The sequence below is a fragment of the Lithobates pipiens genome, unplaced genomic scaffold, assembly GCF_037356315.1.
Source record: "Lithobates pipiens isolate NorthernLeopardFrog02 unplaced genomic scaffold, aLitPip1_a1.2 Scaffold_1, whole genome shotgun sequence".
Classification (NCBI taxonomy): domain Eukaryota; kingdom Metazoa; phylum Chordata; class Amphibia; order Anura; family Ranidae; genus Lithobates; species Lithobates pipiens.
In genome coordinates, this window is record NW_027507685.1 from 219,018,657 (window position 1) to 219,032,210 (window position 13,554).

The 13,554-nt window shown below is 42.4% G+C and overlaps 1 long non-coding RNA gene across 1 annotated transcript; it reads left to right on the forward strand.

Moving 5' to 3' along the window:
- The first annotated feature begins 1,902 nt into the window (after positions 1 to 1,902).
- LOC143988885 (uncharacterized) lies at positions 1,903 to 13,554 on the forward strand. The gene is made up of 3 exons (XR_013276931.1): positions 1,903 to 2,007; positions 4,481 to 4,503; positions 13,222 to 13,554. It is a non-coding gene; the product is annotated as an uncharacterized LOC143988885 (long non-coding RNA).

Here is a 13,554-nt window from a genome sequence, read left to right on the forward strand (position 1 = left end):
AGAGGGTTTTTTCTTTACTTCTTGGAGATTTCCTCTAATTTCCCCTTGCAGTCCCAGGCCGGAAAGTAAAGAGAAGTCTGCTGAATGGGATGTAGACCACAAAAATCAAGCTCTTTAACACTTCCTTACGGTATTTAACCACTTAACAACCGGCCCATAGCCGATTAACGGCTTCAGGGCAGTTGTTTAACTCTGAGAGGCCGTTAATTAACGGCCTCCCAGAATTCCGCTCTCGCGCGCCCCCTTTGGGGCGTGCACACGAGGGCATCCGTGACCGCTGGGTCCATCGCGGTCGTTTACCACGCGATCGCTCCGTCAAATGATGCCGGTTCCTCCCTCTCCTCTCTGTACAGATCGGTACAGAGGAGGGGGAAGAGATCGGTGTCAGCAGCGCTGTGGGCTGCATCTGCAGTGCCCACATCGCTGCTCACCGAATTTAACCCCTCAATACCCTGCCAATACTCTGCAATACCAGCCAATACTCTCCAATACCCTGCCAATACTCTCCAATACCCGGCCAATACTCTGAAATACCCTGCCAATACTCTGCAATACCCTGCCAATACTCTGCAATACCCTGCCAATACCCGCCAATACTCTACAAAAAAAATGTAAAGTGTCGCCTATGGGGATTTTTAAGAAGCGACGTTTGGCACCATTCCACAGGCTTGTGCAATTTTGAAGAGTGACATGTTAGGTATCTATTTACTCAGCATAACTTCATCTTTCACATTATGCAAAAATTGGGCTAACTTTACTGTTTTGTTTTTTTTAAGCACAAAACAGTTTTTTTGCCCCAAAAAACGCATTTGAAAAAATTGCTGCGCAAATACAGTGCGAGATAAAAATTTGCAACGACCACCATTGTATTCTCTAGGGTCTTTGCTAAAAAAATATATATAATGTTTTGGGGTTCTATGTAATTTTCTAGCAAATAAATGATGATTTTTACATGTAGGAGAGAAATGTCAGAATTGGCCTGGGTGCTCCAGAACGCCTGATGGTGCTCCCTGCATGTTGGGCCTCTGTATGTGGCCACGCTGTGTAAAAGTCTCACACATGTGGTATCGCCGTACTCGGGAGTAATAGCAGAATGTGTTTTGGGGTGTAATTTGTGGTATGCATATGCGGTATGTGAGAAATAAACTGATAATATGACAATTTTGTGGAAAAAAAAAAGGAAAAAAAATCTTGATTTTGCAAAGAATTGTGGGAAAAAATGACAACTTCAAAAAACTCATCATGCCTCTTACTAAATACCTTGGAATGTCTTCTTTCCAAAAAGGGGTCATTTGGGGGGTATTTGTACTTTTCTGGCATGTTAGGGTCTCAAGAATTGAAATAGGCCGTCAGTACTTCAGGTGTGATCAGTTTTCAGATATTGGCACCATAGCTTGTGGACTCTATAACTTTCACAAAGACCAAATAATATCCACCAATTTGTACTTATTTTTACCAAAGATATGTAGTGGTATAAATTTTGGCCAAAATTTATGAAGAAAAATTACTAATCTGCTAAATTTTATAACAGAAACTAAGAAAAATCCCTTTTTTTACGGAATTTTCGGTCTTTTTTTTTTATAGTACAAAAAATAAAAAACCGAAAGGTGATTAAATACCACCAAAAGAAAGCTCTATTTGTGTGAAAAAAGGACAAAAATTTCATATGGGTACAGTGTTGCATGACTGAGTAATTGTCATTCAAAATGTGAGAGCACCGAAAGCTGAAAATTGGTCTGGTTATTAAGGGTGTTTAAGTGCCCAAAAAACAACAACATATTTAGGCTTTAGATGCACTTTAAATTAGTAGTCAAGGATGTTACCATATACTTGATATTCAAATTTTCATGATCTTTGTATGATGTCTGCTGCTTTAACATAAATCTTCTGTTTTAGGCACATATGGAGACCAGCACACAAAAATGATCATCCTTGGCAGCATTGCAGGGTTTGAGTTGTGTGTTATAATTGTGCTGCTGGCTGCCCTCATTAAATATTGCCACCAAGGTAGGATCTGTCTGGGTTTGTCTGAATTTAAGGATATTTCTTTATAATAATAATAATAATAGTACTATTAATAATAATCTAATTGGTTATATACTACTTTATTCCAGGTGCAACAAAACAAAAAGCAAATTTTCTTACTGAGTTAAAAGCCTGTCCCCTGCTGGCATGCTGCAAAGACACACCATTGTTTATTTTAAAACAGTAGTCATAGGAGTTGTCATGGACCTCTGCAAAGAGATCATTGTTATCCCTCAGAGAACAAAGCTGACAGGGGGGGCCGTCCATTAAGGGTGCACCGCCGTCACCCCCCCATCCATACGTCCGGCCCCTTGCAGGGTGCCGGGTGCATGGATTCCAAAGGGGGGGTTTGAAGCACTTGATTACAGCCAGAGGCTCTAATAGGCTTCAAAATAGGGTGGACTACCACCCAGCTGTGTTACAATAGACTCTCATCCCAAAAAAAAACAGTCGCTGAGGGCTGGCCATACACTATTATAATTTCAGGTGACATTTGTTTAGTTTTAAGAATTTTCATTTTATTTTCTAATCATTAGTGAGATCAAACTGACATTTGTTTTCAACTGCAGTGATGAGAAAATTCAAAGGAGCAGAATGGAAAATATTTCCTGAATGAACCAATTGCTAACAGTGAATGTAATTTTCATTTGGGAAAGTCCATTTAAAAATCAAATGTTTGAAGCAAACAAAATTTTGAATTATTTTCGAAAAGATGTAGCCATGATCCTGGTATAACCACTTGCTGTCCAGGATGTGTATATACGTATGCTGGACAGCAATTGGTTAACAGCATGAAAAATCTTGTGGCACTCCAGTCTAAAAAATGTAAATGTTTCTTACCATCAATGGAAAACCAGAGCCTTGGATGATACACACAACCACAACCTACATGTTAGAGGTCCCCCTATTACATCAGAGGTCCTCTTATCATGTCGGAGGTCCCCCATCACATCAGAGGTCCCCCTATCAAATCAGAGTCCATCCTTCATGTCAGAGTCCCTGCATCACAAAATTATTTTACCTCATCAAAAGCCCACCTATTCCCTTAGAGTTCCACCTTATACATGTAGCGCTCCCCCCTAAGGAGCCGCTGGATTTTTGCACAGCCAGACAAGACAAGGAATCAGTCCATGAGCTGTTTTTTGTTTTATTAGGAAAATAACTTGGAAAGGTTATAGGGATTATGGGATGCCCAACTTGCAGGAACTCTATGTCCCCTTTCTTGAAAATACCAGCCCACCTGGCTGCTTGTTGAAAGTGCCTCAGCTTGTAGGAGCTCTATGTCCCCTCTCATGAAAATACCCGCCCACCTAGCTGCTTGGTGAATGTCCCAGAACAAAGGATTGTGCAATAGCTTGTTAGCACAGTCCCAGAAAAACTTCCTGGATATTGCATCTGGCAGATTTAACCCTTTTTGGCCATTGGGGTATCAAGGTACTCACACTGTACCTGGGAATACCGCTTCAGAAAAGACTACTGTTCAGGCCTCCTGCTGTCTAGGTCCTTCCATGCAAGCCATGGGTCTCCTAGCAGAGACTGTAGGGTAGTGGAGATCCCTCTGTCCTCCGTCTCTCCTCAGCTCCCAGCATGGAGGCAGAGCCTCTCTCAGCCCCGGGGGTGCCCTCCCAGTCTACCCAAAACTGCTTCCTCCTTCCATCTGCCATCCGACTCCCCTACTGCCCAGGCTCTGCGATATTTAAGCTTCTAGAACCAGGAGGAGGTACCAGAGGCCTGACCTGTAGAGTCCTCTAGCTCGACCTTTGATAACCCAACCCAATAACTCACACAACTACCATGAGTCAAAGAGTACATTTTCCTACCTTAATCTAGCACTAGAGGGTGATACATGCATCAGTGCCCCCTTCATAGAGTCCCTAATCACAGAGTCCCCTTTTCCCAGCAGATGCTGTCTGTGGTTCGATAAAACTTTTATGAAGTAGTGATGCAATCGGTGTGAGGAGGAGTTGGCACAAGAAACCATGGATTTTATGGAAGGGGGAACTTACTTTTATAGTAGGGGACTAGCTCAGCTCCCCAGATATATTCACTAACTAAAATACCTCTTTTGAATTTACCTGATGAACGATTGCTCCAGTTCCTGTAAATCAGCCCCCAGACGAACAAATTGAACATCCGAAGGCAAAACCCAGGCACTTGCAGCACACCATAGATGTGGATTATGTAATACAGTGAAAGATACAATGATAACAGTGGATAACAATGATTGGCTGGAATTTAACCCCTTCCTGTCAATATTCATTTTAGAGTTTCTAGACGTGCAAGCCTCCTGCTTTTGTATATACATAGCTATACGCCGAACAAAAAAAGAAATCTGTTTTTCTATTATACTGTATATGTATCTGGATATAAGTTTTTTGTTAGCTGTATCATGTATTTAATAAGAGAGAACTTTGGTATAGAAAAGTAATTAAATGACCTTTGTTATTCGTTACAGGTACCCATGCCTCTAAGGATAAGGTATGTTACATAAAGCACTGGAGCAACTCCACTTTGCAATGTACACAGTCTATTGCCATTAGTTAATCAACCCCTAAGTTGCACTGAAAGAAGCCTGTTATTTACAGAAACCAATGGGATTGATTTCTAAAAGGGCATTCAAATTGAATGTTCACTTTCAGCTAGGTGAATAAGGTGTAGAAGTGCATAGTCTATTTGCCTTAAGTAAATCAACCCCAAAGTGTGCTGGCTGAGCTTGCCCCTAAAAAGTTTCAGCAGTCTCCTATAAAAAAAATAAATTCAGTTGAGGTGAAGTAGAGTAAATAATGTAACATAGCATTACAATTCATTTTTACGGACTAGGGGGATGAACATGAGATTAGCACATTATTTTGTGGATTCTAGGATAAATTCTGCCTGCTTGGGGTTGATTAGAGGGTCCTGGAAAAGAAAATGTTGAACTGCTTCTAGACCGATATCGTTGGGGATTGATGTGCACAATGGGCAAACATCAAGGGATGACCAGAGGTAGGTGGGTTGCCAGCAATAGTTTTGGAGGGGTTTGAGTAAATGGATACCATCTTGAATGTATGCACAGAAATTCTGAGCCAGAGTTTGAAAGTAAATTATCAATTTACACAGAAAAGGGATTGTTAACGCTTTCCACTATGGGGCGGTCAGTCAAACCCTTGTGAATTTTGGGGAGATGGTAGAAATATGGTGTATGGTAATTTTCATGTCATAGGAATGCGGCTTAGGATTTTTCAATGATTCCTTCTTGGACAGCCTTATTGACCAAAGAATGGGCTTCAGAAGTGAATTGGGATAGTGGATCATGGGTTAATTGGGTATAAGTGTTAGTGTCAGATAAGAGTCTGTGAGCTTATTTAACATATATACGTCCCTATTTTGAATGACAATTGCCCCTCCCTTTTCAGCAGATCTGATGATAGTATCATTATTTTGGGTTAGGGCCTTGAGGCAAGCCCTTTCTGACAGTGAGAGGTTGTGTTTATGTGAAGTGGTTGGGGGCTGGTTGCACATGTGTTTGATTTTGGAGAGGATGACTTGGTAGAAACTATGTGTGCCTTTAATATGGGTGGGGTTGAATATGGATTTTGGTCGGAATGAGATATGTTGAACAGGTGGAGAAGTGGGAAGACGTTCTGTTAAAATTATGCATATCTAACATCATTATAATCCCCAGTGTATAGATCCTGAACTAGACAGGAGGCATCCAGACCAGGGTCAGTGATGGATTCCTCTAAGGGTGCATCTGGTTCAGGCTCCTTTACAAGATTGTTTTTAGCAGATTAAATACTATAAAATCTTTTGACTGTTAGACTGCAAACAAATTTGTTGAGATCTGCGAATAGGGTGAATGGGTTTGGGCGGACTGAGGGGGCAAAGCTGAGGCCTTTGCTTAATGGTGATATATCCTCCGAGCTTAGTGATAGTGTGGATATATTGAATATTTTTATCGTTTGGAGAGTTTCCCTTTTCTCTTTTTGTCTTCATCTCCCTCCTCATCTGCCTCGTCTTCTAACTTCCCTTTTTGTGCAGGTAGGGGGATTTTTACTAAAAAATAAGAAGAAGAATCTGTAATAGGTATAGCATCTGGCATGTCTATAGTAGATGGGTTACCCTGCAATGTTATGATGGTTTGCTCCCTGCTGAGTTCTACTTCAGAGGATACCGACCTAGAGGTCTCAGTGTCTAGGGTTACCAGAGACGGGGGGCTTGAATTGCTGTGGCATGAGCTAGTAGAGATAATTGGGGTGTGAATGATGGACTCTGTATTATTAGGGGGTATTTGGGGTACTACGCTAGTGGTAGGGAGGGTACGTTTTTGGGTTCTGATCCTTTTAGGCTTAGGGTGGGAAGTCGGGGGTAACGTTCTACCTGGATGAGAGCGGATAGAGTGTTCCCCTTTGAGATTATTATGGGGGGAAGGGATGGGATATTGTTGTGATCCCCTGTAGGATGGGTAGGTGGAGCTAGGTCCCCAGTGGTTTTGGAGCCTAGAAGGTCATATGTAGGCAAGTGGAGGTTGCCGACTAGATGAGTAAAAGGGAGGGAATAAGGGGGGTATGTGATGTGATGTTTTGGGCTTCCAATTAAATACTTTAGATTTAGACATCACGTCATAGACATATATATATCAAAGTCTCCCGCCCTATATGGCCAAAAAATGGTCAGAAGGTAAAATTCTGTTCTAATGGAGGCAGCAAACACTCTATGAGTTGACTCTCAATAATACAGAAAATGGAACAGGGGGGGTTTGTGTTGCGCTTCCTTAGTGCCAAATGAACTAACACAATAAAAAATAAAAAAATATATACAAATGAATATCAAGGCAAAAGGTGCAATAGTGCTTGTAAGCTAGAACAGTGCTTAGTGCTTATGGAATTGCATTAAAAGTGCATCTGTGCATTGCATCAAACAACTGATTTAAAGTGTCTCGGGTGTCAAAACCAAGAATATATGTGCTAAATACATACAGTGTGTGTAACAACTCAAAAGAAAAATGCAGTTTCCAAAACCGGAAACCGGAAGTGACGTTTACATCCGAGCAAGACGCTCATTGATCTGTTGCTAGCTGTGTGCCTCATTCGTTTTTCCTCTTGTGAGTAGTTAAAGTTATGTTTTAATAAAATCATTTATTTTAAATACTACACTATGGTGGATGCTTTTTACCTGTCCCTTTGAGCCTTTTCGCTGGTAACAACCACGAGGAGATTGGATGAGTCTTTGGCACCGTCAGAAGTCCTCTCTGCAGTTATCCCCCTGACCCTTCCAAGTATCTCCTGCATTATAGCTGTTTTTTCGCTGCACACCTCGCAGCAGTGAGGTAATTACTTAGTGTAACCAGCACTGGCACGGAACACAGGAAGAGAGTTGGCTTGGCACCTTACACTTTAACTTTGATTGTGATATTGCATCCAAATTGCACGATTGGACTATGTATGGGACACTTTATTGAGATTCACTGATTTGCTGCTATTGGTTTTTGTTTGTTTTTTTTATCAAATTTTTATCAATTTTTTCTGCATTTATATCACAGAATTTTTTCTGCGTTTATATCACAGATATATTCTTTTATATACTGCATTTTTCTTTTGAGTTGTTACACACACTGTATGTATTTAGCACATATATTCTTGGTTTTGACACCTGAGTGATGCACAGAGACACTTTAAATCAGTTGTTTGATGCAATGCACAAATGCACTTTTAATGCAATTCCATAAGCACTAAGCACTGTTCTAGCTTACAAGCACTATTGCACCTTTTGCCTTGATATTCATTTGTATATATATATATATATATTTTTTTATTGTGTTAGTTCATTTGGTACTAAGGAAGCGCAACACAAACACCCCCTGTTCCACGTTATAGACATAGTCATCAACTGGGACGGTTCACGGCCCTTGGCCGACGACTTTGTGGCCTACTGTAACACTAGCATCTTAGGCCTATCCTTCACTTCAGTTGTGACCCTGACACTCTAGCCTTTCTAGGTCTAGAACTAATTCATACTAACAATGCCATTAACGCCAAGAACTATACTAAACCAACTGCAGGCAACTCATATCTCCCTTTTTGTAGCTGTCACCATCTGAGATGGATTTCCAACATACCAAAAAGTAAATTCTGTCAATTAAAACACAACTGCACCCGGCTAGAGGATTACACCGAACAGAGTGACCCCTTCAAGAAGAAATTTCTTGAAAAAGATTAACTTGCTCTTCTAGTCCAGGGTGCCTATAACTATTTTCTCTGTGAAATACCCAGATCCAATCATCACCACTCCACTTCATCCTCCCAGACACCCAGATTCATCACACAGTTCCACACAGAGCATAAAAAGATGGAACACATTTTTCAAAAACACTGGGGTATATTATGAGAAGAACCCCATCTTCAAAACTGTCTCAGTCATTTACCAAAAATTACATATAGAAAGGCCCTAAATCTCAAAGAAAACTAGCCCCCAGTAAACTCAAACTTCACAAAGCCAAATCAAAATCTACTCCCACTTTCCTGGACATCAATGGAATGTACCAATGCTGCAAGTTCAACTGTCTAACCTCTAAATGTGTTCAACACAGACAAAAACAATTTACCACAAAAGGCAAAACATATCCCCTTGGTGAATTCCTGACCAGACCAGATTTCAGCTTTCAGCGCTCTCACAGTTTAAATGACAATTACTCAGTCATGCAACACTGTACCCATATGAAACTTGCGTCCTTTTTTCCACACAAATAGAGCTTTCTTTTAGTGGTATTTAATCACTAGTGAGTTTTTTATTTTTTGTGCTATAAATAAAACAAAACGTAAATTTTGTGAAAAAAATGCCTTTTTCTTTGTTTCTGTCATAAATTTTTGCTAATTAATAATTTTTCTTCATACATTTTGGCCAAATTTATACTGCTACACATCTTTGGTAAAAATGACCCACATTAGTGTATATTATTTGGTCTTTGTGAAAGTTATAGAGTCTACAAACTATGGTGCCAATCACTGAAAATTGATCACATCTGATCAGGCCTTCAGTACATCAGGTGTACCTCATTTCTTGAGACACTAACAAGTCAGGAAAGTACAAATACCCCCCAAATTACCCCTTTTTACAAAGTAGACATTCCAAGGTATTAAGTAAGTAGCATGATGAGTTTTCTTAAGTTGTCATTTTTTTCCCACAATTCTTTGCAAAATGAAGATTTTTTTTTATTATTTATTTTTTTTTTTTACAAAATTGTCATATTATCAGGTTATTTCTCACACACAGCATATGCATACAACAAATTGCACCCCAAAATACATTCTGCTACTCTTTCAGAGTACGGCGATACCACATGTGTGAGACTTTTACACAGCCTGGCTACATACAGAGCACCAACATTGAAGTAGTACCTTCAGACGTTCTACGAGCAAAAATGACGCATCTCATTTCTCAACCACCTATTACACTTTTGAAGGCCCTGGAGTACCAGGACAATAGAATTGCCCATAAAATTACCCCATTTTGGAAATCAAACACCCCAACGTATAATCTGTGAGGCATAATGAGTCTTTTGAACGGTTCATTTTTTTCCAGAAGTTTTGGAATATGTGCAAAAAAATTAAAACACATTTTTTTTACACAAAATTGTCAATTTATAAGATATTTCTAACACATAGCATGTATATAGCAAAAATTACAACCCAAAACACATTCTGCTACTCCTCCCAAGTATGGCGATACCACATGTGTAGGACTTTTACACAGTCTGGTCACATAGAGAGGCCGAACATTGAAGTAGTACGTTCAGGCATTCTAGGAGCATAAATGACACATCTCATTTCATTCCTACCTATCACACTTTTGAAGGTCCTGGACCACCAGGACAGTGAAATTACCCACAAAATGATACCATTTTGGAAAGCAAACACCCCAACGTATATTCTATGAGGGCTGCAAATAGGGCTGCAAATAGGTACTCGGGTACTCTGATGGGCTGGAGATAGGTACTCGGGTACTCTGATGGCCTGGTGACAGGTACACGGGTACTCTGATGGCCTGGTGACAGGTACTTGTGTACTCTGATGGCCTGGTGACAGGTACTCGGGTATTCTGATGGCCTGGTGACAGGTACTCTGATGGCTTGGTGACTGGTATTTGTGTACTCTGAAGGGCGGTGACAGGTACTCATATTGACTGTGACAGGTACTCGGGTACTGAGATGAACTGTGACAGGTACTCAGATGAACTGTGACAGGTACTCGGGTACTCAGATGGACTGTGACAGGTACTCAGATGAACTGTGACAGGTACTCAGGTAGTCAGATGAACTGTGACAGGTACTCGGGTACTCAGATGGACTGTGACAGGTACTCTGATGGGCTGTGACAGCTACTCGGGTACTTTGATGGGCTGTGAAAAGTACTCGGGTACACTGTTGGACCGTGACAGATACTTGGGTACCATGATGGACTGTGCCAGGTACTCGGGTACCCTGATGGACTGTGAAAGGGACTCGCGTACTCTGATGGACCGTGACAGGTACTCAGGTACTCTGATGTGCCGTGACAGGTACTCGGGTACCCTGATGTGCCATGACAGGTACTCGGGTACCCTGATGGGCCGTGACAGGTACTCGGGTACCCTGATGGGCCGTGACAGGTACTCGGGTACTCTGATGGGCCGTGACAGGTACTCTCATGGGCCGTGACAGGTACTCGGGTACTCTGATGGGCCGTGACAGGTACTCGGGTACTCTGATGGGCTGGGACAGGTACTCGGGTACTCTGACGGACTGGGACAAGTACTCGGGTACTCAGATGGACTAGGACAGGTACTCGGGTACTCTGATTGGCTGTGACAGGTACTCAAATACTCTGATGGACTGTGACAGGTACTCTGATGGACTGTGATTGACAGGTACTATGAGGGGTGGTGACAGGTCCTCTTTATTGGGGGGGCAATCAGTGTGATTGGTGTACACTAGGTGGTAACGAGATGTTACCGCAATCTCCTCCTTACACACGTTCGGTGTGTGAGGAGGAGAACAACCCAGTAACATCTCGTTACCGCGGTTTGTTTACATTTTAGTGATCGGCTGTGAAAGGATCACATCCGATCACGTGGGTAAACAGCCGGCCAATGGCTGTTTACCAGCGTTGGTGACGAGCAGTGTTCCCGGGGAACACGCCGCCACCAACGTGCACGCGCAGCGCGCTCGCGATCGCACGCATGCGACGCGCACAGCCGGGGTGTGACCATCTGTGATCAGCCGCGACTTCATCACGGCCGATCGCGTGGTAAACAGCCATAACCAATGGCTGTTCACCCCCTGCGATGGCGAGCGGTGTCTCCGTGACACGCCGCCACCAAAGAAACAGGAATGCGTGCGCACGATCGCGCGCATTCCCTGTTTAAACGGGCGGGAGGCCATCATATGACGGCTTCCCGCCGCAATAGGTGTGCCGCCTGGCCGTCATTTGACTGCCGGCGGTCAGGAACCAGTTAAAGATATTGGTTAGGCTATATAGTCCCTTTTCAATGGTTTTGACTTTTTAAAAAATATATTGCATATAAACATAGTAGTCAGATGAGATTTAGGATAAATACGTGTGTGACAAAACCCACTGTCACTGTGTGTTTTGCAAGGGGCTGTGGGCCCCCCTTCTACTCACAGACTATGGCCCAGCAGAGAATGTGAGATTTGGAGGGCTATTTGCAGTCTCCCACCACCTGGAGAAAATGCTATCTCCAGAGATTTGTGTCAGCGGTCGCCGGTTCATCAGAATCGGGTGAACGCGGTATCTGTGGCTGGGCTCCTGGAGTCGTTTCTGGCTACCTAAACCTATTGGCCCAGCTGGGTTAAATATATACTTTTATTCCACAATGTACTTTTAGCTGATAAAGGCATATACAAGAAGGCGGTATTCCCAAAGCGTGGGGCTACAAGATTTGGGGACAAAATGGCATTGAGATAATGTAATGTAATGCTACATCTCTTCTCCCCCCCCCTTGTTGCTGTGTTAATTGTGTTGGGTCAGGGCACATAGACAAAGGTCTGGAGACACCTCTCAGCAGGGGATGTGTAAGGAGGGGCTGCCTGCTTATCATAATCTCTTCATATGTTTCAACTGTAGTTGTTTGAATATACAAGTTTTGAGTTTCCATTGGTTATTCCTTCCCTCTATGAGAAGGCTAAGAGGAGTGTCCCCAACTGTGTTTAAAGGTGCATGTTTGGTTTTTAATAAACAGTTTATGCTCTGGATGTTTTACCCTCAATACCTGTGTGGCTTGTCTCGTGATTGAGGGGTTAAGGGCTGGTTATGGCGAATCTGCAGGCTGCGGGTGCGCTCAGAGGACAGGAGACACAGGTCTGGTGGAGATGCTCAGCAGGGGTATCCAAGATCCGTCACAACGTGGTATCACATTCAGAAGAAATATAAAACCTCATAAACCTTAATAGTTATTATTCTGATAAGACCCCAACAACCAACGGCCAGGGTTGTCGGGAAGAGGCCCTTGTCCTCTTCAACATGGGGACAAGGTGCTTTGGGGTGAGGAGCCACACAGCCCCCCTTCCCCAAAGCACCCCCGCATGTTGAGGGCACGCGGCCTGGTACGGCTCAGGAGGGGGGCCGCCCGCTCATCCCCACCCCCTTTCCTAATCGGCCGGGCTGCGTGCTCGGATAAGGGTCTGATATGGACTTTGGGGGGACCCCCACGCCGTGTTTTGTCCTAAACACCAGTTTAGGACAAAATCCATTGGAAAAAATCTGACGGATTTTGTGGTCGGAATGTCGGACTGTGTGTACAAGGCATTAGAGTTATTGGCAAAGCATCCTGATGCTCCTTAATTTGGCCTGGGCATCTAGGCATCAATTGGCACAAAAGGTTAAATAACAATAAATTGGTAAAAAAAAAACTCTACAGTGTGCCATGTATTTAAATTTCTTAAGATCATTTTTTTACACACCTATTGTTAAGAACACATCAGTCAACACAAAATTGTACCCTGGAACATACAAAAATAGAAATTTTGTAGATACACAAGACACATTCAAGACCATTAACGACCTCAAGCATCATAATTTCTCTTTCCTCATTGACACCAGTGCAATCTACCTATAGGCAACATTTTGCAGAAAAGTGATACATTTTTACTGAAATGTTATCAAAGTGAAAGCACAGTAAATAAGTGATTAAGGTCTTTTCTGTTTCTTTCATCTGTGATAGGTTAATGAGGAGGAGAACACACAGGGTGATCAGAGCCTATTTTATGCAGAAATCCTGACAAAGAAGGCAACTCGGCATCCAAGAACCAGAAACACGGAGGATGTGATCACATACGCAGCTATAAAAACTCAGTAATCAGACAAAGTCTTGCAAACTGAACATCATTGGTGATCTTTGACGTCAAAAGCAGGAATGAATGATCGATCAATCACATAAGGCTGGAGCTACAAGGGGTGTGTCTTTCCCCACCCTTGAGGAGTGTATATCTGCTCCTCTCCTGTTCACTAGCTGCATGCTTAAATTTTCTAAAGAATAAAGCAACTTTTTTTTTTA